The sequence below is a fragment of the Diabrotica undecimpunctata genome, chromosome 2, assembly GCF_040954645.1.
Source record: "Diabrotica undecimpunctata isolate CICGRU chromosome 2, icDiaUnde3, whole genome shotgun sequence".
In the NCBI taxonomy this organism is placed as follows: domain Eukaryota; kingdom Metazoa; phylum Arthropoda; class Insecta; order Coleoptera; family Chrysomelidae; genus Diabrotica; species Diabrotica undecimpunctata.
Window position 1 is genome coordinate 27,456,392 of NC_092804.1, and position 23,908 is coordinate 27,480,299.

Genomic DNA, 23,908 nt, shown 5'->3' on the forward strand with positions numbered 1-23,908 from the left:
TTCTACAGAGGTATCAGATTCGTTGATTATAGCATTTATATCATCTGCAAATATCGTAAAATATTTATCTAAGTTAACAGAGACAAATTCATTTACGAAAATAAGAAATAGAATAGGTCCTAAAATTGAGCCTTGTGTGGCCTAAACTATGTTAATATCGAGATAGTTAGATTTATGACCTGCAGTTAATTTTTTGCCTTTCTTGGTGAAGCTAAAGTATTGGCAACGTCAAAATTCCGTGATTAACATATTCGAAAGCTCTGCTGAGATTACAAAATATCCTAACAGGACATTCTCCTACATCTATTAAACTCGTGAGAGTCTCATAAAAGGAATTAGTTGCTGTATTGATAGATTTTTAGATTGGAAGCCTTGGTTGGTTACTAAAAATTACATTATTTATCTGTAAAGATGAATTAAGTCTTTGTAAATAGCTGCATTCGAAGATTTTGAAAATGTCGAAGAAATTGTTATCGGACGGTTATTACTTACTTGCTTAAGGTCACTTTTTTTATAAATTGGTAGCACCTTTCCAGTTTTTATATAATCTGGATTTATATAATAAGACGCCATTTGAAAACGATAAATGAACTAAATATGTTAATGGCGATATTATAAAAGAAACAATCTTTTTTACTAAAAACCTAGGGGAACAAAAACTTTGAGATTTTTTGTTTTTTAGTTTTTGGTTTAATAATTCGTTTAATTCTAATGTAGTGTAGGAATGAAGAATATGGGCATCCAAAGCAGTACCTGTAAGAAATGTACCTGAAATAATTTTAAACAAAACGTTTATTAGCACTTTTTTTGTTTAATGAACCGTTCCCTCAGAAATAACACTTGAAGCGACCGGCGATTTTGAATGTCAGTTATCAGTATCAAAAAAATCAAAATGCTTTTTAAAGGTAAAAAGTGAAGCTTTCTTATGCAGTTTTTCACTTTGTTGCAACTGAATCAGTTTGTATAAAGCTGTTAAATAAATAAAAGTTGCGCGATTTTTGCCAATTTTTTCCGATTTTCATGAGATCAATAAAATAAATATATTCGATTGACCGGTCGCTTTGGAATTTCCGTTGTTGGAGCCTAATATTCAAAACCTTTAACATGAAATTTAGATTTTAAGTTTTGGCACCAAATATGAGATACTTGAAATATGCCTAAAAATGCTGAATTTAAACTTTCACATTACAAACGATCTCAAGTTACGGGAGATCGTCTCTAATACACATTAGAGACAATCTCAAGACGGCATTGAGTGGAATTTATAGCTGGAGTTGTGTTGTTAAAAAAAACATACGTGCAATCGAAAAAAAGCAGTTTTTATACGTTTTGTATCGTTTGTAATGTAAAAGTTTAAAGTCAGCGTTTTTTTTGCATATTTCAAATGCTTCATATATTTTGCCATCACTCAAAATCAAAATTTCATGCTATAGGCCTTGCACAATTGTTTTTAACAATGAAAATCCCATAATGACAGGTCAATGGAAATGATAAATTCTACTGATCTCATAAGAATCTTAAAAAATGGCAAAAATCGCGCAACGTTTATTTATTTAATAGCTTTATAGAAACTGAATTAATTTGAGGCAAAATTTAAAAATTCCATACGAAAACTGCCCACATTTAAAACCCATTTTGATTTTTGTCGATAAGACAATCTGATTAAAATATATCGAATTTTTACCGTCGAATTAATACAAATTATAAATTGATTTCGATCGCGTAACTGACATTCAAAATCGCCGGTCGCTTTAACCGTTGTTTCTGAGAGAACGGTTTATTCTACAAAAATATTACTTATAAACATTTTGTTAAAAAATGTTTATAAACCATTGTTTTCCGTTTTCCCTCTCTACGACGGGGGTTTTAGGTAGTAGCTCGGGGTAGGACTAGCCAACTTTTTGCATATTTTTGAGGTCCCCAAATTGACATTATTAGCAAAATTCAGCTTGTTCGTATCATTTTTAGAGGTTCAGCAGAAATTTTGTCTGTGACGACTAAAGTAAGAGTAATCACTGGTTTACCAAAAACACTTTGGTTAGATGGTTAGTTTTTTATGTTATTTTATTTTACACGATTTGCTTCAAAACTTATGGAAATAGTTAAAATACACCACACATGGCAAATAAGATTCAACTTTAAAAGACCTTGTTCTTGTTTTTATTATATTCTTAACAAAAAATTCTATTCAGTAAAAACAGATCGCCAATCGGAAAAAGAGCAATAGCACTCCCGAGGAAAAGTTGGTCCGACAACATCTAAAAACCGAAGTATGTAAAACAGGCCTGAGCCTATCAATAAAGTAGGAAAAAGAAGGTATTTTCATATTTTTTTTTTATTTTTTTCACATTTGGGATGTGATTCACATGCAATGGAATTATATAAATTTTTAATTGAATTACTAACACGAGATTTGCATTACTTCGAATGGATAAACCGAAATGTCAAATAAAGAGTTTATTTTATAATTATAGTTTATTCTCAACAAGATATTTGATAAAAAAATTAATGTTTATTCAGTATCGGGCTGTTATGCAGATTAGTTGTTTACTTTATTTTAGTATAACATATGCATATCCGCATACTAAATTAACATTAATCTCAATAATCCGGAGTTAAAACAAAATCCTCCGCTAAATGTTGATTCGATAACGGCGCGAGATAATCACACATATCACAATAAAATGGACAAGAGGGGTGTCCCCAGCGCCATGGCCGTATCAGATGCGGGTACCGGCTTTTGGTCCATAAATCTGGATTTGCCATGGGCGAAATCCTGCGCCCGTAGTTGCTGCTACCCATAAGCGTAATTAGAAGATAGTGCGATTACGTGTTCATTAGGATAGTGGATATTTATGAGAATTTCAGCGGATTAGGGTGTCGACAAGTGGAGTTAGGTGTTAAATGTATATATGCGAAACTTACGGAAAAGAAATTAAGCAATAAGGAGGGGTCTCGGTGTACATAGAGTAGCGTAGGCAGGCTGTAAATATACGAGGTGGTTACTGTTTATCGCTATGTAGAACTCGAAGAAATATGAAAATAAAAATAACTTAATTTAAAAATAGTGGCCTTCAAATTTGAAAATAAATAAATTCAAAGTAATGTGCAGGGAAAATCCAGAAATATCAATGGAAATATAGTGATCAGAAAATATAGAAGAATGTATTACTATAAAAATAGCTTTGTTTTAAAGATCTTATTTTAATCGATGCGGGCTCACGTTACTCATACGGAACCCTTAGACTTAGATACTAACAACGAAAATAGTATCAGGATTTGAAATAATAAAAAGAGCAATGTATACAGGTCATATCTTCACGAGACAAAAGCAAAAACAAAAGGATATGAAGCAAAGCTGACACCGTTATATAAGACTAAAATTGCAGTTTCCACAAAATATGTTAATATTCTTTCAGTGGGGTAACTACAATAGATCACATGCCATACTTTAGTTAAGAAATATCCGCAAGGGGCGCTTAAGTCGAGGTTTGGTATCAGAGACACAGCATAAGGAACAAATAGCATAGATATATGTAAATCTCTGTTAGCTCTGGTATGTCTGGTATTAAATCATAAACTCACATTATTCCTCAGATTCAGATATACATTTTTGTGTATTTTCAGCCACAGTTTGGATAATGGATATGCAACGTTAAAAAAAAGTTATCATCACTTGGTGCCAAAACAAGGAGTACTAGGAAATAACTTAAAAGACGGTAAGTGAACCTATACAATATTTTGTTTCTGCTCTATAATACTTTTTCTTTTAATATTTTGCCTTTTTTGAATATAGCTTATGGTTGTGGCAAGAAAAAACATGAGTGCTTCTCTATTAAATCTAACAAAGAATGAAGTTCATAAAATGCCAATACCATGTCCTAGTCAAGCTTTTGTAAACCACTTCCAACAGATACATTTAAAGGATTAAAAATCATTAATAAAGCCAGCATAGACGTTTTTTTGAACAGAAAATGGCTAAAAAGGACAAAGAAAAGGTTAGAATATTGGCAATGAAATTATTTATCAAGTACACCCAAATTGCTGAGGATAACAATATTTTACTTCATTATGGGCAAGTGCTGTGCAAAGTAAAAAAAATCAGCAGATTACAACGTAAAGATGGTTGCTAGAAAAAACAAATCTGAGTTTGAACAGGCACTGGGTATTCTGCTGCAAAAACATTGGAGCCTTGTGTTTCTTTTTAGAACATTTTTCTTTAAGAGGTAAACTTTCAATCTGTCTTTTTAAATATGTCTATAACAACTGTTTAACTATAACAAGTACAAGAATTGGTGTCATGGACATCTGAAAGAAGAACATGAAAAAAGTCTCGTGGAAGGGGAGTTCACTACATGTCGATATTTTAAATAATTAATATAGAAAAGACAAATATTTCCCAATCACAGTCATATGCTGACCAGATACTAAATTCTTTTATTAACCGAAATATATTTTGCAACTTAACGAATAGCAGAGTCAACTTGGCCCATGATATTGATCATTCATACTCAGTTATGCATGATTCATTTGGGTGTGTATCTTTGTACATTTTTAAATTGGAAAGAAAAAATAGGAAATGGTGCTTTATAAGAGCATATTATATTGTTTATCGGTCATGATTAAATATGTTCATAAGAATTGTTTTAACAGTTGTCCAATTTTCTAATTACTGGCATTAAAAAAACTGAAGAACAAAATGCAAATTCATGAATTTGATCTAAAATCAAAATCTGGACCAAGTAAAGAGTGGTTTTAATTGAGAAATTATAATATTGTTATTTATGTTAATGTTTGGTTTCTTTTTTTTTATATTGTAATTACTGATTTAACTGCTTTTGCTTGTCTTGTAGACAGTCTCAACAATTTGGACTTGATGACTTGGACTTGGTCTCAAGAATTGTTGACATATATTGTTATGTCAAGTAATTTTTATGTTTATTATTAACAGACTGGAAGACTTGATCGATGAAATTCTTACACACTCCAATGAAAGTGTCACTTTGAAGTATCTTCCCGACTGGAGTATTGCCAAAAAATGTTGCCAAATGACATTTAATAAAATGAATAATTTAAATATAAAAAGTATGGTGATTGAATCTGTAAATAACAGAAAATTGTAAAAAAAGAAAGATAGTTTAGAATGAGTGGTTCTCGGTGCTATTCTTTATATACATGTTCTAAAGAAAATTAGAACGATAAGATACAGAAATATTTTTGGCTAAAAGGAATTTTAAACAAGTGTGTTTTATAACATATACTTGCTTGCATTTGAAAGTATTACACATTTTATTTTGTAAGTGTCCAAACAATTAAAATGTCCTAAATAACTTATTAAAACTTGCAAAACAACTAGAAAACGTGTACCAAACAATGCAAATAAATGACAAAATCAAGTAAGGTTATGTTTTAATATCAAACCCTGACGCCAGCGCCACCTACATGCATGAGATCTATTCAACAGGCCAGGGCGCATGTAACCGAAGAGCCCCCTCTCCCCAATATAAAAAAAAAACTAAGACTTCATACAAATCCATAATACAGCAAATGTTACTCCAATTATCGAGAGAATAAAATCTCTCAACAGGAACTTTACTCTCAGAACCATAAACGGCCAACACCCAAGACACCCTAAAAAGTTCCCGTTCTTTCCGTGGTCACGTAAAATCCCGGAAGCCCAAAAACAAAAAACTTCATGTCCCGTCCATTCTAATGCAGGCATAAATTGACGATCTTCCGGAGGAATACACTGACATCGTCGAAGCTACTCCAATAGCTTACAGAACCCACCTTTAACTTCTAATTCTTTTTCCATACCCCGGACAGGGGGAGATTGGTTTTTTGCGGTTTCCCAATCTCACTACTCAACAATACCTATCCGTCCCTGAGAAAATAGCCTCAACTATTTTCTCAACTGAGCCGGCAACTGCTGGAACCGCCTATCGAACTCCGACGAGGCCTGGCCGTTAGCGAAATCGACCAATAACAGAATTATAATGCAATACACTAGTTCTGAAGTTGGTCGCAATCACAAAAACGGCTTGCAGGAACAATGGTTACTAGAGAATACGGTTTTAGCCTCTGCCGACTCAGACTCGCACACATTGAACACTTAAACATATTCACACAAATCACACTCACACTAATCCAATAGTGAAAGGGGCCTCTTTCTGCTACCGAAGCATCCTCATCACCGGGACCCCCGGCCGACTGCAGCCCCCGTTACATAACACATGGTCGGACGGGGAAAATCTAGGTGATCTGACGGAGCCAAGTAACATCGAAATTGTAGCATCCATCACTGTTGGGTTAAACACACACACACACACATTCACACTGGGCAAAATGCGAGAAGTCGACTCTCGAAAGCTGAGGGCCTCCATTGGCGAGCACGCTCGACCACAAAATTACAGTGCAATACACTAGTCTCGGGGTCGAGTACAAGCTCGAAAATGACACAGGAACAATAGTAACTAGAGACCCAACTCTGTCGCATCTAGCTGAAAAAACACACACACTCTCTCTGGACAGAACATCACAATCCAGACAAGCCTTTCCCCCCTGCTTCGAATAGTGACTCCATCTCATCAGCCTCCAAGATGTTCCACCAGAAGAGAATGCTTTTTCTCAACACATTCAACGCAAGCCTGAAGAGGATCAAACGATCCTAAACGGGTACAATTTGTTCATTCCTTTTCGAAATAAATCTAACCTAACCCTATCCCACAAAATGTACATTGACTGACTGACTGTCATATAGAAAATAAGTAGAGAGTCATGAAGTAGGTTTATATCCAATTCGGAATACCAGAGGGCTTTAAGAAACTCATATTCATTGCGCCATTTTTTCTCGATCTGCTGCCAATTGGCTTATTGTACACTGTGTACGTTGTGGTGTGTGTGGTAAGTAATTGTCTTGTTACCAAGTAAAGTCGGTTTTATTGTTTTTACAAATAAACATTATTTAATGTATCCAAACAACTGCGACACCTCGGGTGAGTACATATTTATACATTATACCATCATGAGCAACTGGTTACTTGCTCTTAAGTAGAATTCAAGAGATGGATGACTTTAAATAGAATCAACACGTCATATTGTAGATGGGACACTTATCAGAGTAGGTAGATTCCATTTGCAGATTGTAGTTAAGGCTAAGAAAGTAAAATCGTTCAATACGTTGTCTTTAACTGTCCTTTAAGAATGTTCATAAAAGAACTTTGCTTTCTAGGTTTCCATCTTTGAAGCTACTAAACAGATGAATAAAAACCTTTTAAATGTAGTTAAATTAATTTTAAATTATATTTTGGATGATAAAATACTAGGATGTTCAAGTTATATAACTTAAGCATCCATAAACGCTTAGTCTGGGATGTACACAGATTTTTTTTCTTGTTTTTATTATCTTCTATATACATAATATGCACAAGCAAGTACTTTTCTCTTATACGACACACGATGATGACACACTGAAATCTCCTATGCAACTATCAACTGTATGCGCACCCTACATAACTAAATAATTTATGTAGCAAATGGCAATACCGTCACAATTCGACTAAACTGTTCGGTCATAGATAAATCGATAGTATGCGGGGGTCCTGATTTTACAACCTCTAGACATTAGGGTTTGTATTACATTTCTTAATATTATTGTTAATATTTGCAACTTGTACACGATTTTCTAGAGGACACCTGATAAATAATGTTGCCTCTTCCATTTGTTTTCATTGATATCTACTCTTAGCAATTGCCATTCATTGGTTAGGTCATAGCTATTGGTTAGGACACGACATAGCTATCATAAGTAATACATACTGGAACCACCCAGGATGCGTTCGAACAGAGAACGGAAATACCAAGTACATCAACATAGAACGAGGAGTGCGTCAAGGGTGCATTTTGTCCTCTCCCCTATTATTTAATGTAAAACGGCTATGTAAATAATGACAAACCTTTCCAAATTTGTAGGGGGTTGCAACCTAGAAGTTGGAAGAATTATTTTTGCATAAAAATGGGTTCCTCTCGATATAAAAATCTACAGTTTTTTGTATTTTTGTTGAAACAACTTTCATTGGGATATACTTGGTATATACATTTATCAAATTATTTGCTTATTACCATATCTATTATCTACCAATATATACCAAATTTTTTTACGCGTATCTAAAAGCATATTAGAGTTGGACAGTAAGAACTTTATTCATTATTATTAAATTGTAAAACTAACAAACCAGTTATAAAGAACTATTGACCAAAAGGGCGAGTACTATTTTTGGCTTTATTATTAGTAGAATAAATGTCCATTATATGTTTATACCGCCAAAAGCGTAGTTTTTTCTATCGATTAATCCACGATTGCGCGTTTTAACTGTTTTGTTGATATTTTCCTTTTGTTGGATTAATCGCTCACTATCGAAAAAGCGGTCAAAACAAACAATGCAAAATTTATATCGATAATTTTCCTATCAATAGATTTCGAACAATGGCATCCCTACACCCATAATTCCGTGAGAAAAATGGATGTTGAAAAGACATAAAAGCGTCAGTTGTATATGCGAGGCCCCATTTTCCTTTTCGGTCCAGCGGCCACGCCAAATTTAGAAAAGATCACAAGAGTATGAATAAATAAACCCACCCCCACCGTAGTATATCTGGGAAAAAAATCACCCTTTCTAGATTCGGAACCAGCGAAAACATATAAATATCTTCCAGTGGAATGACCTCTTTGACATCCGGTTGTCTTTTCATTGGCTATGGCTTCTTTTCCGTTTCCGACGACGACTACAACGGCGACTGGTTTGTTTATTCAAGAGAATCGCGGGATATTTCGAGGGATGTAGGACCCCTGGAGCTACCCATTAGCGGCGACATCACATAATCCAAGAGGAGAAATCGAAAGCGTTTGTTTTTTTACCTACAAAAGTACGAAAGTTTTGAATACAACTTTTGTCAATATACTTGTACACATAAAAAGTCTAAATCTAATCAACTGAAAAAAGGTGTAGAAAAAACTAAATAAATTATAAAAAAAATGCACAAAGTGTTCAATAAGATATTCCTTGATGTTATGTATATGCTAGAATACACATACACTCAAAGGTAACGTCAAAATAAACTTCACATATACACACACACACTATTCTTTTTCAAGTGCCATCTCCGCGGCGGAGGTCGGCAATCATCATAGCTATTCGGACTTTTGAGACGGCTGCTCTCAAAAGTTCATTTTTGATGTAGGTACATCCGTACCACTCTCTCATGTTGCACAGCCATGACATTCTACGCCTCCCTATGCTTCTCTTTCCTTGGATCTTTCCCTGCATAATCAGTTGGAGCAAGGTGTATTTCTTTCCACGTGTAATATGTCCGAGATATTCCAATTTTCTTGTTTTAATTATATTTAAATTTCTATTTCTTTATTCATCATTCTTATAACCTCTTTGTTTGTGACGTGTTCTGTCCACGATATTTTCAGAATTCTTCTATACACCCACAGCTCGAATGATTCCAGTTTTTTCATTGATATCGCATTCAAGATCCAAGATTCCATTCCATAAAATAAAGTCAAAAACATACCACCTCGCCAACCTGACTCTTAGTTCCATTTTTAAATCCCTTGTACATAGCACTCTTCTCATTTTGTTGAAATTTGCTCTAGCCTTTTCTATTCTGATTTTGATCTCCTGAATGTAATCATTTGTGGAGTTAATCATTGTTCCTAGATATGCGTATTTGTCCACTTGTTCGACGTTGGTTCCGTTTATTAGAAGATTCTCGTTATTTCTTTGAGTTTTCGATATTCTCATAAATTTCGTCTTCTTGACATTCATTGTTAGACCACACTCTTTTCCATACTCCGTTATTCTGGTCACCAGTCTCTGAAGATCTTTAATATTTTCGGCTAAAATCACAGTGTCGTCCGCATATCTAATGTTGTTAATGGGAACTCCATTTACCTTTATTCCAGCTGTTTCACCCTCAAGAGCGTTTTTCAGGATGTCTTCGGAGTAGACATTAAAAAGGATTGGCAACAATACGCATCCCTGTCTAACTCCATATCTTATTTTAATTTCTTCTGACAGCTGTTCGTTAACACGTACTTTTGCTCGCTGTTTATAGTATAAATTTGATATGATCCTGAGGTCGTTGCAGTCAATCTTCTTTGATTTCAGGACATTCATTAATTGTTTATGTCGAATGATTTATTATAGTCAATAAAACATACGTGTATATCTTGATTGACGTCCAGGCATCTTTGTATCAGTATATTAAGTGAAAAAAGAGCTTCTCGCGTTCCTAGGCTTTTGTGAAAACCAAATTGTGTATCATTAACGTCTATGTCCAGTTTCGGTTATGGATGACTTTTAGTAGTAACTTTAGCACATGAGACATCAAGCTAATGGTGCGGTAATCGCTGCATTCTCTTGCGTTTTTCTTTTTGGGAAGACAAATAAAAATCGATGTTAATCACTCTTTGGGTAATACGCCTAAACTATAAATTTGGTTCAAGAGTGTCACTAAAACATCAATGTGCTTCTCATCTAGAATTTTTAGGATTTCTGTAGGAAGCATGTCAGGTCCAGCGCTTTTCCCACTCTTCATTGTTTATAATGCGTGTAATATTTCTTCTGACGTAAGTTATATGTGCTCCAGATCTCCTCTTTCATCTTCGAACAATTCGTCGATATATTCTGCCCATCTTTGTACTTTCTCGTGCGTATGTGTTATAGTAGTCCCGTGTCTATTCAGAATTGCACGAGTTGGATTTTGTTTTCTTAGTCCTGCCAGTTCTTTGACTTTCTTGTGTAAGTTAAACAGATCATATTTATTTTGAAGGTCTTCGATCTCTTTGCATTTCTCTTCAAAGTATTTTTCTTTTCCCTACTTTATCATCTTCCTGATCTCGTGGTTTATCTCTCTGTATTTATTGTTGTCTTTGTTTTTAAATTGTCTCCGTTGTTCCATCATATTGAGTATCTCGTCATTCATCCATTCTTCTTTTCTCCTTGCGGAAGTCTTTAGTAGTTCTTTACAGTGTTCCAGTAGACAATGTTTTAGTCGATCCCTGTACTCGTCAATATCATTGGTGTTTGTGTTCAATTTGCTGCAGTTCATGTTGGAGGCATTCTTTTATTTTAGGTTCTTTAAGTTTTCTTGTGTCAATTGTAGGGATTCTTTGGTGTCTTTTAATATTTTTAAGGGTGAGTGTAATCTTGGCGATAAAGTGGATTGTGATATGAGGCCACGTCTGATCCAGGATATGCTTTCACGGCTTTAACAGCATTACGGTATCTTTCATCTATCATTATGTAGTCTATCTGGTTCCTGACTACTTTCTCCGATGTATCTGCGGGCGAACGCCATGTATACAATCGTCTGTTTGGTAACTTGAAAAATGTCTTTGTAATATTCAAGTTCTGCTCTTGACAGAATTGTAACAGACGGTCTCCTCTCTCGTTTCGATTTCCTATCGTTTCCTATACACTTTCCGCTTTGTCCCTTTCCAATCTTTACATTGAGATCACCTAGGACTATCGTGATTTCTCTTGTTTTCGTTATTCTAAGTGCCTCTTCGATATCTCGGTAAAATAATTCCACTTCTTCTTCGTCGGCATTCGCCGTAGGAGCATAAACACTATTCAAATAATTGATAAATTTGCATTTTAACTTATTTCGACATAAAATATAAAAACCAGCATCCATTAAAATAAATATTTGGCACAAATAAACTCTCATAGTTGAATAAATAAATTTGTACAGACTTAATCTATATTGTTACTAGATGTTGCAGATCGGTTGATATAATGTTGAACAAAATATATACATATTATATCTTATTAGTAAAATGAGCGACTATCAACTTTTTCCTTGGTTCTATATTCTATTTAGGATACATTTCATTCCTTGTTGGGTTTAGACGTTTTTATAAATGAATAAGGCATATTAATAATGACTAATTTTTATTAATGTTAATCTGGTAATTTCTTCTTTTTTGGTCAAGATAGTATCTCATTTCAAACGTCACATTAGTATTCTCATTTCCTGAAATCCATGTTTTTCATTGTTTCATGTCTGGTGTCAATAATTTTGTTTATTTCGTCAAACTTTTCACTTTATATACATATTTTCACCATTTTTCACAATTCGTTATTCATTTCATGGTCATCTTTTCATGTTGTTTTTTTCGAGATATTCCCGCAATTTCCTTGATAATATTTCAGATTTTATTCTTATTGTTATTTTAAAATGATTTAAAATCTTTTATTCTAATATCAACATTTTTAATCTGTGAAAGATAAACATGTAAAACATAAGACCAAAAGAAAAAAATAAAGATGAACTTCTATGAGAGGAAAATTCTACAAAAATCTTGGGACGTGTAAATGCAGCGGAAGGAGGATTAGGAAGACGAATTAAACATAATTCAATGAAGATATCTGATCGACCCAGTTAATACAGAAAATTGAGAGAGAGAGAAAGTAAGAGGTGGGTACTGGGAGAGAGGGGGAAGGAAAGGAAATGAGAGAGTGTGAAAAACAGAGAGAGGGGAGAAAAAGAGAGAGGGGGTAAGGGAGAGAGGAAGAGTTGGAAAACGTAAGACGGATGCCAAGAAAAAGAAATTCACTAGTAACAAACGGAAACAACAGCTAACAAAAGAAGGAATGACCAAGAATAATGGACTAATATAGTTCAGAAGAACACAAGCTAACTAGACGTTGAAAAGCCCAATAAAGGGGAAATTTATTTTGGTTTAGAGGAAAAAAACTTCAAAAAACTTAACTTTAATCCTTAAAACATAAACCGAATCCTTGGTAACAGAAAGAACAAAAAAGAAATCCAGCTCCAACTTAAATAAATACCCCAATCCGGGTGACTTCTGAGAGGGAGGTTTCCAAGGTTTAAGTTATGTGGTGGATGGCTAAAAAATATTTATCTCCTATTAGTTGTAGAGAGAAGACACGAGATAAAGAAACAATAAAAACCAAGGTTTTTACACTTGTAGAAATATAAAAGTTTTCACAAAAAGTTCACAAGGCATAAAAACCGTATCTGTTAAAACTTTGTCGAAAATTATCATGACCTTGGAGAGTTTAGGCCTAATAAATATTTTTTCGGAATCAATTATATATGTAAAATACTTGGAGAAAAAATATGTTCTCAGTATATGTAAAATATGCAAGATATTTCTCAATGACAGGTCGGAAATATGACACTATGAATTATTTTTGAGATTTAATAATGAATATTACACAATGGGGGCATATTAGTATGTCAGAAGAATCTTACCGGGCTATTTATGGAATAAATCCCAATAAAATATCAAACGATTCTTCTTTGAAAGGTATTTCTTATAACTAAAACCGATTTCCTTAATAACTTACCGGTGTTCTTAAAAAAAAATCACATAACTAGCACCGCCATCTTTTTACTTTAACTCTCACTTTAAAGTAAAAGTCTAAAGCAGTCACTATTATTTTGTATATATATATATATATATATATATATATATATATATATATATATATATATATATATATATAAATTATAATTAGAAAAGGTCTTGGTTCATTAAGTGACGGAACGTTACAATACCACTGTCACACAATATGTGTAGGTGATTTGTTTTTTTTTTTTATGTTTTTCCAATTATTGATGTTATACTAGATTATAATCTCGTTTTGATGTTCTGATAAGCAAAATACATTTTCCTAAATTTAACAAACAAAAAAAATTTCTTTACCAAAAATGACCTCTATAATTATTTTTTTTTGTCAAGTAGTCAGTCAGGACAATGATTGATTTCATAAAATCATTAAAGTGCTGTGAAAGTCATTATGGTCGGGGTAAAAGCATCCTCGGTAACCTTAGCCCTGAGTTATCTATTAAAAAATCTTGCCTATTTGGAAACAGACTCAAAAAGAACAGAAGAAGTCACTTTAATCTTACACAAAGTTCTTCAAGATCTTCCAGACGAAATTCAATCTAAATTTTGGCAGTCCAAAGACCGACGTTTGTTCATTTTGTGATTTAACAAAAAGAGAAATAAATTTATGCAAAGTCCTTCAAGAATAAGCTTCCCTTATTACTAAGTACACATTGCAAAAGTAACGAGCTAAGAAACTGCTTAAAAGAACAGAAGCTAATGTAGTTAAGGTATCTTTTGACATGGAACAAAAAAAGCCTCTTCCAAAACTAAGAGTTGATAAGGTATTTTATTCTTGACAAAATTGGGTTTATAGCCTTACTTTTGTATTATTGGAAGTTACACAAGATTCTACTAATACTTTTGTGTATACATGGACTGAAAACCAGAGTGGGCAAGGCTCCAATGAAGTAGTTTCAGCTCTGTATAACTTTTTGGGGATTTTGGAAGATAAATTTAAAAATGTTCCAGTGAAATCATTGACACTTCAACTGTTTTCTGATGCTTGCAGTGGACAAAATAAAAATCAAACTGTTTTGTATATTTTTATTTTATATATATATATATATATATATATATATATATATATATATATATATATATAAATATATATATATATATATATATATATATATATATATATATACAGTGTGGCGCACCGAAAACGAAACAGAGGCATTTACTGGCAGATGATTCCTTTTTTGAAAAAACGCTCGGACCCGTCGATTTTGTTTTCGAGGGGGACACAAAATTGGCATAAAATCACTTTAACATTTGCAGCCCCTTAAGCGGGGGTGGCATCATCCCTAAAATCTTAAATGAAAAGGGGGGTCGAATGATCCATTATCTGAAAGGTCTTTCAACTCCCTTTATAATGATGTAAAATTCATGTATTCAATTCAGTAGTTTTGGAGATTTATTGATTTAAAGTTTAAAGTAGACTTTAATAGGTACATCAAATTAGTTTGTACTTCTTTCAGAAGAAATTTTAGTAAAAGCATTTTCTTGATAAGGAAATGCTTTTATTTACTACGCCCATGGTTTATTAATAATAAAAATAGCAATTGAAGTGTCCTTTGTGACAATAAAAGTTGTTTCTTGAAGAAAGATAAGTAGAGAATGCCACGTACTTATTTTAAATAGGAAATAGTACATTAGTTTGCGATTGATTTGACCAATCTTTGTTGTTAAAATATCATTTATTGCTTTATACATAAATTAACCATGGTATATTCCACGGCAGAAAGGGTTGAAATTATTGAAATATTTTTCGGAAATAATCAGTGCGCTAATAGAACAGCACAAATTTTTAATGAGCGACATGAGAACAATAATGTGCACCGAAAATATGTTCTAGAACTTGTAGCTAAATTTCGGGAAATTGGATCAGTCGCCAATAAAAAACGTAATATTGAAAATCCTATAAGGAACGAAGCAATAGAAGTGGGGGTTTTAGGGCAAGTTATTGTAGATCCTACATTAAGTACCCGCAAATTGCAAACTTCGTGTGGTGTTTGTCGACGTACTATCCAACGGATTCTAAAGGCCCATAATTTTCATCCGTATAAAATTCACCTTGTACAAGAACTTAATGAAGACGATTTTGATAAGCGATTAGAATTTTGTGAAGTTATGAGTGAACGAATTACAAACGATGAACAATTTAACATTTGCTTTTCCGACGAATGTTCCTTTTTTTTAAATGGCGAAGTAAATCGTCATAATTGTCGATATTGGTCGGACTCTAATCCCAGAATTTACCATGAGGTACACACACAGCAGCCACAAAAATTAAATGTTTGGGCTGGCATTTTTGGCGATCATTTGGTTGGTCCTTTTTTCTTACCTGGAAATTTGACTGGTGAAATGTATTTGGAATTACTGCAAAATGCCATAGATCCTGCGCTAACAGATATAATTGAAAATCAGAATGATGGTTGATACGTTGAGAATATGTTGATGTTCCAACAGGATGGTGCCCCACCACATTACGCATTAAGAGTTCGGCATTATTTAGATCAGACCTTTCCAGGTCAATGGATTGGTAGAAGAGGTGCCGTTGAATGGCCCCCAAGATCGCCAGATTTATCACCTTTGGATTTCTTTTTGTGGGGTTACTTAAAAAGCAAAATCTATGCTACTCAGCCAACATCCTTAGAAGATTTACGACAAAGAATTGTGAATGAGTGCCATCAAATTACTCCTCAAATATTGCAAAATGTCCGGCAACGTTTTCAGCAAAATCTTTATTATTGCATGGAAAGTAATGGTGGTCATTTTCAACATTTACTCGGCTGACAGGTCAGTTCATTCTTTATTTTTTAACAACTTTGCTGCTATGTGTTGATCTCCTCTTACGATGATGTATTTAAACTTTAAATCAATAAATCTCCAAAACTACTGAATTGAAGTACATGAATTTTACATCATTGTAAAGGGAGTTGAAAGACCTTTTAAATGATAGATCATTCGACCCCCCTTTCCATTTAAGATTTTAGGGATGGTGCCACCCCCGCTTAGGGGCTGCAAATGTTAATGTGATTTTATGCCAATTTTGTTTCCCCCTCGATAACAAAATCGACGGGTACAAGCGTTTTTTTTAAAAAGGAATCATCTGCCAGTAAATGCATCTGTTTCGTTTTCGGTGCGCCACCCTGTATATATCCATATGCCTCCTGATAGAGTATTTGGACGTTTTGAAAAAATATTTAAAAAAAAAGGAAACAATAGTTAAACCAGAAAAGTACTACAAAGTGTTTGCATCTTCAGCTACAGTTAAAGTTTTAGGAAAAGACTGGGAACTTTTTGATTTCATTGATGATGCAAAACGAGTTTTATTGAAAAAGCTCCCTTTTTTGATGAGTGAGCAACGAGTTTTTTCATTTTCAAATAAAAGTAATAAAGGCATTGAAGCTAAAAATACCTACTGTGGTGATTCTAGTACTTTTAAAGTTATAAAAAAGGATGCAATTTGCTGGGAGTGTACAGTACAGTGAAGTCTATGCCATTAGTGAATCATGTAAGGGAAAAGAAGAAAAAAGATGTGAACAACTTTCTCATTTTTCTTTCATTATCTGTAAGTTCAAAAGACTTATAATACTGCACTTAACAAATGTGCAAAATGGTTCCAACGATAATAATACTGTAGTGTATGATGAACTAGAGCCTTTTATTTGAAAGATTTTTCAACTTTACTTTTCAAATTTTGACAAAAATGTAAATAAGTAATTGATTTTGATAAATAAAAATAATTTTTAATTATGTACTTAGATAGTTATTAGTGACTTAAGTCACTGACTTAAGCTCGTTTTGAAAAAAAAAAAACAAAAAATTCGTTCCTGAAAAATTTACTTTTTTGACTTAAGACCTTTTGGAATCCACCTCTTCAATTTAAAACATTCCTTTACCTTCTGCAACTGTCTGTTGGTTGCGCCAATGAATAGGCCTTTCATCCCTTGGCCCTTAGCCCACTGTGAATCAGATTAATGATAACGATGTCAGGCCACAGTGTATTGTCACCGAAACGGCCATATTGCTTTATCTTTGCGAGAGTCCATTGTCATAATAGGAACGTAAATCTTTCTATATGGATCTGAATAAAGGCCTCGGGAAATATGAAATTGTACAAAATCTAATGGAGTTACTGTCAGTTTTCTGGCTTGGTTTATGTGTTTGTAAACAAATTGTTTTCACGTTTTTGACTAAAGAAATAAACGAGAGTTTAAAACTTATATATTCTAGTAGGTTTTTTCTGAATGTATGTAATACTTCTTAGTGGAAATCAATTCCTAATTGTAACAAAAAAACATTCTGAAAGTAAACACATAAATAAAAAGATTTTAAATGAAAATAAACAAAATGGAGTGACATGTCGTTTAGTTATTTTTAACAACAAATATTTATATCGGGATTTATCACATATTTGTCAATAAAATCTCAAACAGACTTACTAAACCGGCAACGCTGCACTGCACGATCGACATTATTAGTGTGCATATGAAAGTGCATGGTTTGGGTGTTATATTTTGGTTTAATTAATTTTTACTGCACTGTGAGTATTGTCTATATATGTTTATTAGATTATTGTATTTTTATTCTGCAAAACACCTAATTTTAATAATTTTGTTTTAGTTTAAATTCCAAAATCAGTAATCTCAATATGTTCAAAACTTCAAGAACCTTCGAAATACGTATACCCGAAAAAAAAGAATCTTAAAAACATTTACTATTTTAATTAAATTTCATACTGAATTGAATATAAAGTGTTAAAAACGGCTGTTAAAAGAAAAATAATAATACTTCAACAATTTTGCTAATGCAAAAACTAGTTTGACTATGCCTTAATACAAAAACGTACCGCAGACAATTAAATGTTTTCAGTAATGGCGGATTTCAAAATTTTGTTTCTAGTTTGACGTCACGAAATGCGTGATGCAGGTTTATGAAATAATGTTGTAAGACCAAGTACATGGTGGTTACGAAGAACCCAAGACCAAGGGTTAGACAAAACGTAACAATCAATTAATACAACTTTGAAGTAGTCAAAGAATTCAAGTACCTAGGAGCGATCATAGCATCTGAAAATAAATATGAAAAGGACGTGGCAGCCAGGATCATTGCAGGAAACAGGGCATATTACTCATTAATGACCGTACTTAATTCAAAAATACTCTTAACACCAGCAAAAATAAGAGTGTACAAGACAATAATTCGTCCCACAATAACGTATAGAAGCGAGACGGACTCTGAACCAGCGGGAAATGACAAAATTACTGGTACTGGAAAGAAAGATACTGCGGACTATCTATGGGCCTTGCAGAGAAAAGACAACAGGAGAATGGAGAAGAAGACATAATGATGAACTCCAGACAGTATATGGAGATGAAAACATAGTACGCTACATTAAAGCAAACCGAATAAGATGGACGCGCCACATACTAAGATCGAGTGACGAAAGACTCCTGAACGCCACATTCTGGGAAAGGCCTGATGGCAGAAGGTGAGTTAGTCGCCCCAGAAAGAGATGGAAGGACGCAGTAACCAGTGATCTACGCAAAATGGGAATACAGCAATGGGAAATAGCTGCTCAGGACCGACAACAATGGAGGCAAATAGTAAACGCGGCCAAGACTCACATAGAGTTGTAGAGCCAAATGATGATGATGATGAAAAGGAGTATCAGACGACCACGCAAAAGATGGAGTGACAACCTTCCATAGAGGCATTAATCCGCCAATGAACAAGCAGAACTGCATTTGAAGAGGAAAAAGAATAATAAGCATTGTGACAATAGCTTGACATTGTTGCTACTGTAATTATTATCTAATTTACTAATACGGATTATACGATGAGTTTTGTTCAATGGGCAAACTGTTCAAATTCAGTCAAACTTGACAGCACTACATCATGTGATGGTTGACTAAACTTAAGTCACTAATGCATGTCCACCTTACTTACAACAGTTGTCCACCTAGTCACTTTACCAGAGTGTGGTAATCACCCCGCACTATTGTTTAAATTTTTAAATAATTACCAAACTGTAGATAACTTTGATTGGAGATTATGTTACAAAAATATACTTTTAAAAAAGTAGGTTACCGTAACTTATATAAAAGATATGATGGTGTGTGGTAATTATAGGGGCATCACCCTACTTAACGTGGCATATAAAGTATTGTCCAACGTATTGTACAGAAGATTGATCCCCTATGCTGAACAAATAGTTGGGAACTACCAGTGCGGTTTCCGACCCAATAAATCAACAACGGATCAAATCTTCACAGTCAGGCAAATTCTTGAGAAAACGCTTGAGTTCGGAGTTGACACCCACCACATATTCGTGGATTTCAAAGCCACACACGACTCAGTCAACAGACAAAAACTTCTACAGGCTATGGTAGAATTTCAAATGCCGCTTCATCTTGTTCAACTAACGGAACTTACACTCACAGGCGTAGAGAGTGTAGTCAGAATCCAAAACGACTTTTCCAGACCCTTCCATTGTAAACAAGGACTGAGACAGGGAGATGGACTGTCGTGTCTCTTTAACCTTGCACTAAAAAAAAGTAATTCGAGAGTGCCATATTAATACGAATGGCACCATCTTTAATAAATCTGTACAAGTGGTTGGATATGCAGATGACATAGACATTATTGCTAGGTTCACAGAATCTCTATCGAAGCATTTCGATCACTAAGGGCGTCTGCATTTAGAATGGGATTAAAAATAAACGCACAGAAAAAAAAAGTATATGTATTGTACTAGATCAGGCAACCATATACCTAGACTATTAATTGATGATCTGGAACTGGAAGGTGTGGACACCTTCGTCTACCTGGGCTCGCTGCTGACCAAAGACAACAATGTCAGCGAAGAAATTAAAAGAAAAATAGTGCTTGCCATTAAGTGATCTTATGGATTGAGGAAACATATGGCCCCAAAACTACCCAGAAAAATTAGAAAAATTAAAGTTACCATATATAAAACACTAATAAGGACAGTGTTAACATACGGGTCTGAAACGGGGTCACTTACACAGAACGACCAAGAATTGCTTAAACGTTTCGAGAGAAAAATTCTAAGGAAAATATATGGAGGAATCCAAGAACAGGGTTTGTGGCGTAGGCGCTACAACTTTGAGTTATATAGAAGTTTTGGGTCACCTGACGTTGTAAAATGTATTAAATTAGCACGCCTTCGATGGATAGGGCATGTAATTAGGCGAGATGAAGATGCAACGATCAGAAAAATTTTCGACCGAAGAGGACCAGTGGGAAGACGAGCAAGAGGAAGACCAAAACTTAGGTATCAAGATAACATAGAGGGTGATCTAAAATCCATCGGAGTAAAGCATGGAGAAGATTTGCCAGAGACAGGGGCGAATGGAAGATTGTTCTGAAGAAGGCTTTGGCTCATAACGAGCTGTAATGTCACTGATGATGATGATGATGATATAAAAGATTTCTTGAAAAAGACTTTAGCACACTAGAGGTAATGAATCTCCAAACAACGCATGGTCAACCTTTTCCAATATTTTTGATGATGCTCATTTTATGTCATTTTAAAAAGAAACAAATAGCTTAAAGCAATTTTAATAAAAAGTGTTGCAATTACCAGAAGTAATTTACAGAAATATGTTTACTATTATAACTACATTATCCCATTATTTGGATCTTATGATTGTACACGTATCATTAGCATCACCCTGTATGCGTCCACTGCTGGACATAGGTCTCCCTCAGCTCTTTCCATCTATCTCTGTCTTGTGTGACTTGCATCCAGTTACTGCTAACACGCTTCAGGTCGTGAGTCTATGTGGTTGGTGGGCCTCCTCTGCTCCGTAGTGCTTCTTGTCTTGGGTTCCACTCGACAATGTGTTTTGTCCATCGGTTGTCTGATAATCTGGCGACGTGTCCTGCCCAATTCCATTTTAGTGACGCGATTTTTTCGATGGCATCTGTTGTTTTTGTTCTACAACGTACTTCTTCATTTGGGATTCGGTCTCTCAGAGAGACAGCCAACATCTGACGTTCCACAACCCTCTGTACGGCTTATAGTATACGTTAAATAGTTTTCATATTTTAAGTTAGTCTTTCAAGCTTTACGGCTTCTGCTATTATCCCATCTTTTAAAGTCGTTCTGTTGTTATTAATCTTCTTGAGCGTATTGTATATTTTTGCGTTTTTAATCTATGACATGACAAACTTTGACATACACAAGAGCTATTATCGATAACATGAGAAGGCACAAAGAGCAAAAGAGCAATGAAAAGACAAATAATCAACATATAACTGTCAGATAGAAGGAATAATGCCTGGAGAAGAAACGCCTTGTTCTTTCGGTGCCATATTAGGTCTCAATATCGTTGGCAATTACAGTGGCGAGTTGTCCACGGTGTTCAACTAATCGGAATAGTTGTTTGGCACTGTGTATTCCCGTCTAATTCCTCTGCGGTCCTCGATTTTACTTCTCTTTTATAAGCTGAAGGATTCTGTACCGGTCTCCTCTAAGAACATGCCCTAGATACGAAATAATTTTTTCTTATTTTAATAGTTTTTAGTAACTCACCAACGGCATTTGCTTTATTTAACACAGCTTCCTTCGTCTGCATCGTTGCCCAGGATATTTGGAGCATTCTTATATTTAATTATATCTCAAATGTCTCTGGGCGATTGACCGGATCAGCCTTCAGAGTCCAGATGTCGGTGCCATGTAAAAACACTGACCAAATATAGCATTTGATCATTCTATTGGACAAATACCTGTCCCAACTCCTTCCTTCGATCTCTATCCTGGGCAACATAAGACTTTATGTCGTCTACCCATCTCATCTGTGGCCTTTCTCTTGGTCGTCTACCTTTGTAATATCTTCAGTGTTGTATTATAGCGATCCAACTTTGGTCTTTTTGTCTAGCAGTCTGACCTGCGAGGTTCCATTTGAGTTTGACAATTTTTGTTGTGATATCCTAGACTTTTGTTTTCCCAGTCGCTTCCCTTTTATCTGACAGTCGTATACCTAACTTTACCTGCTCTTTCCATTGCTCTTTCTGCTATGGCTAGTTTATTCATATTTACGAGTACCTTGGTTAGAGTCCAGGTTTGCATTACTTATGGCATGATAGGAAGGACGCACTTGTTGAACACTTTGCTTTTTAAGTAGGTATTGAGGTATTTTGCGGTTTTTAAGTATCCAAGTGAATTTTACAAATTTTGCCCATATCAGTCTTGCTCTTCTAGGGATTTTCGCACTTTGCTTCTCTTTGTCAAGTTTTAGAATTTGGCCTGGGTGGATATGTTCCTAGATTTAATCCATCTCACTGCCATTTGTAGTAATACGTCTGGGGTCGTCTGTGTTTGTCATTGTTTGAGAGTTGTCTACGAGTTGCTAATCATAATTTTTAATTCCTTGAATGTGCTATAATCACGAGTCGTCAGCGAATATTAGGTGGTTTAACTTTTTGCCATTAAAGTTGATGTCATATGTTGACCAATTTGTAGTTTTAAAGACGTCTTCTAGGGCTAGATTAAAAATCTTCGGAGATATTATGTCGCATTGTCTAACTCCTCTCTTAATGGGGATGGTATTCTCATCGTCAGCAGTTATTCTGATATACTTTGCCAAAGCCAGCCTGTTCAACCGGTTGGTAATTATCCATTTTGTAAGTCAACCGATTGTTAATAATAATCCTAATAAACATTTTGTATACTTGATTGAGCAACGGTATAGGTTTATAATTTTTAAGGTTACATTTGTCCCTTTTTTGTAAGAGTATTACTAGACTCGTTCCAGTCTTTAGGTATTTTGCTATTATGGAGACATCTATTATATAGCTCTGTTAGTATAGGAATTGCTACTGCCCTACCCTGCTTATCAAGACCAGGCTTGTTTTTATAAGGTTTTGTAAACGTCTTCGACTGTCTTTGTTATTTTTTTTTTCTCTTCCCTATTATTGACGTCTTTAATTTTGATGATTTGTTGGACATCTAGTGTTAGACGTTTTATCCCTTAATTGTTTTTAATAGCCTACTCTATTAAGTTCTTGTTCCATTTTTTTAACTCGCATTTTAGTCCTTCTTTAATTATTTCATTAAGTTCTACGTATGCTTGAGTATGGCGTCTGTTTTCCTCTAGTAGTTGTCTTTTTTCCTTCATTAGTTGTTTAGTTTCGTTGTTTCGTTACTTGGTCTGTAATGTAGCATCCCAGATATTTAAAGTGAGTAACTCTCTTTACTTTATTTTCCTTCCTGTCGTGTTTACACAATCCAATAACTCTTGAAGTTTTTGGAGACTGTCGCATAAGATAACATTTTCGTCAGCATATCTTAGATTATTAATCAGTTTACGCTTTCCATGGAAAGAAAATTTAATACAGTATTGTATTTTTGCCTGTGACATAGTAATCATCTGTTTCTCTATTTTGTACTATTATTTAAGTATTAGTAAATAAATATTTTTCACCAAAAATATACCATAGTATTGT

At 34.3% G+C, this 23,908-nt stretch overlaps 1 long non-coding RNA gene across 1 annotated transcript in view; it reads left to right on the plus strand.

Moving 5' to 3' along the window:
• Positions 1–23,908, plus strand: part of LOC140434367 (uncharacterized) — a 1,119,986-nt gene that overhangs the window by 768,444 nt on the left and 327,634 nt on the right. The gene's annotated exons all lie outside the window — the stretch shown is intronic.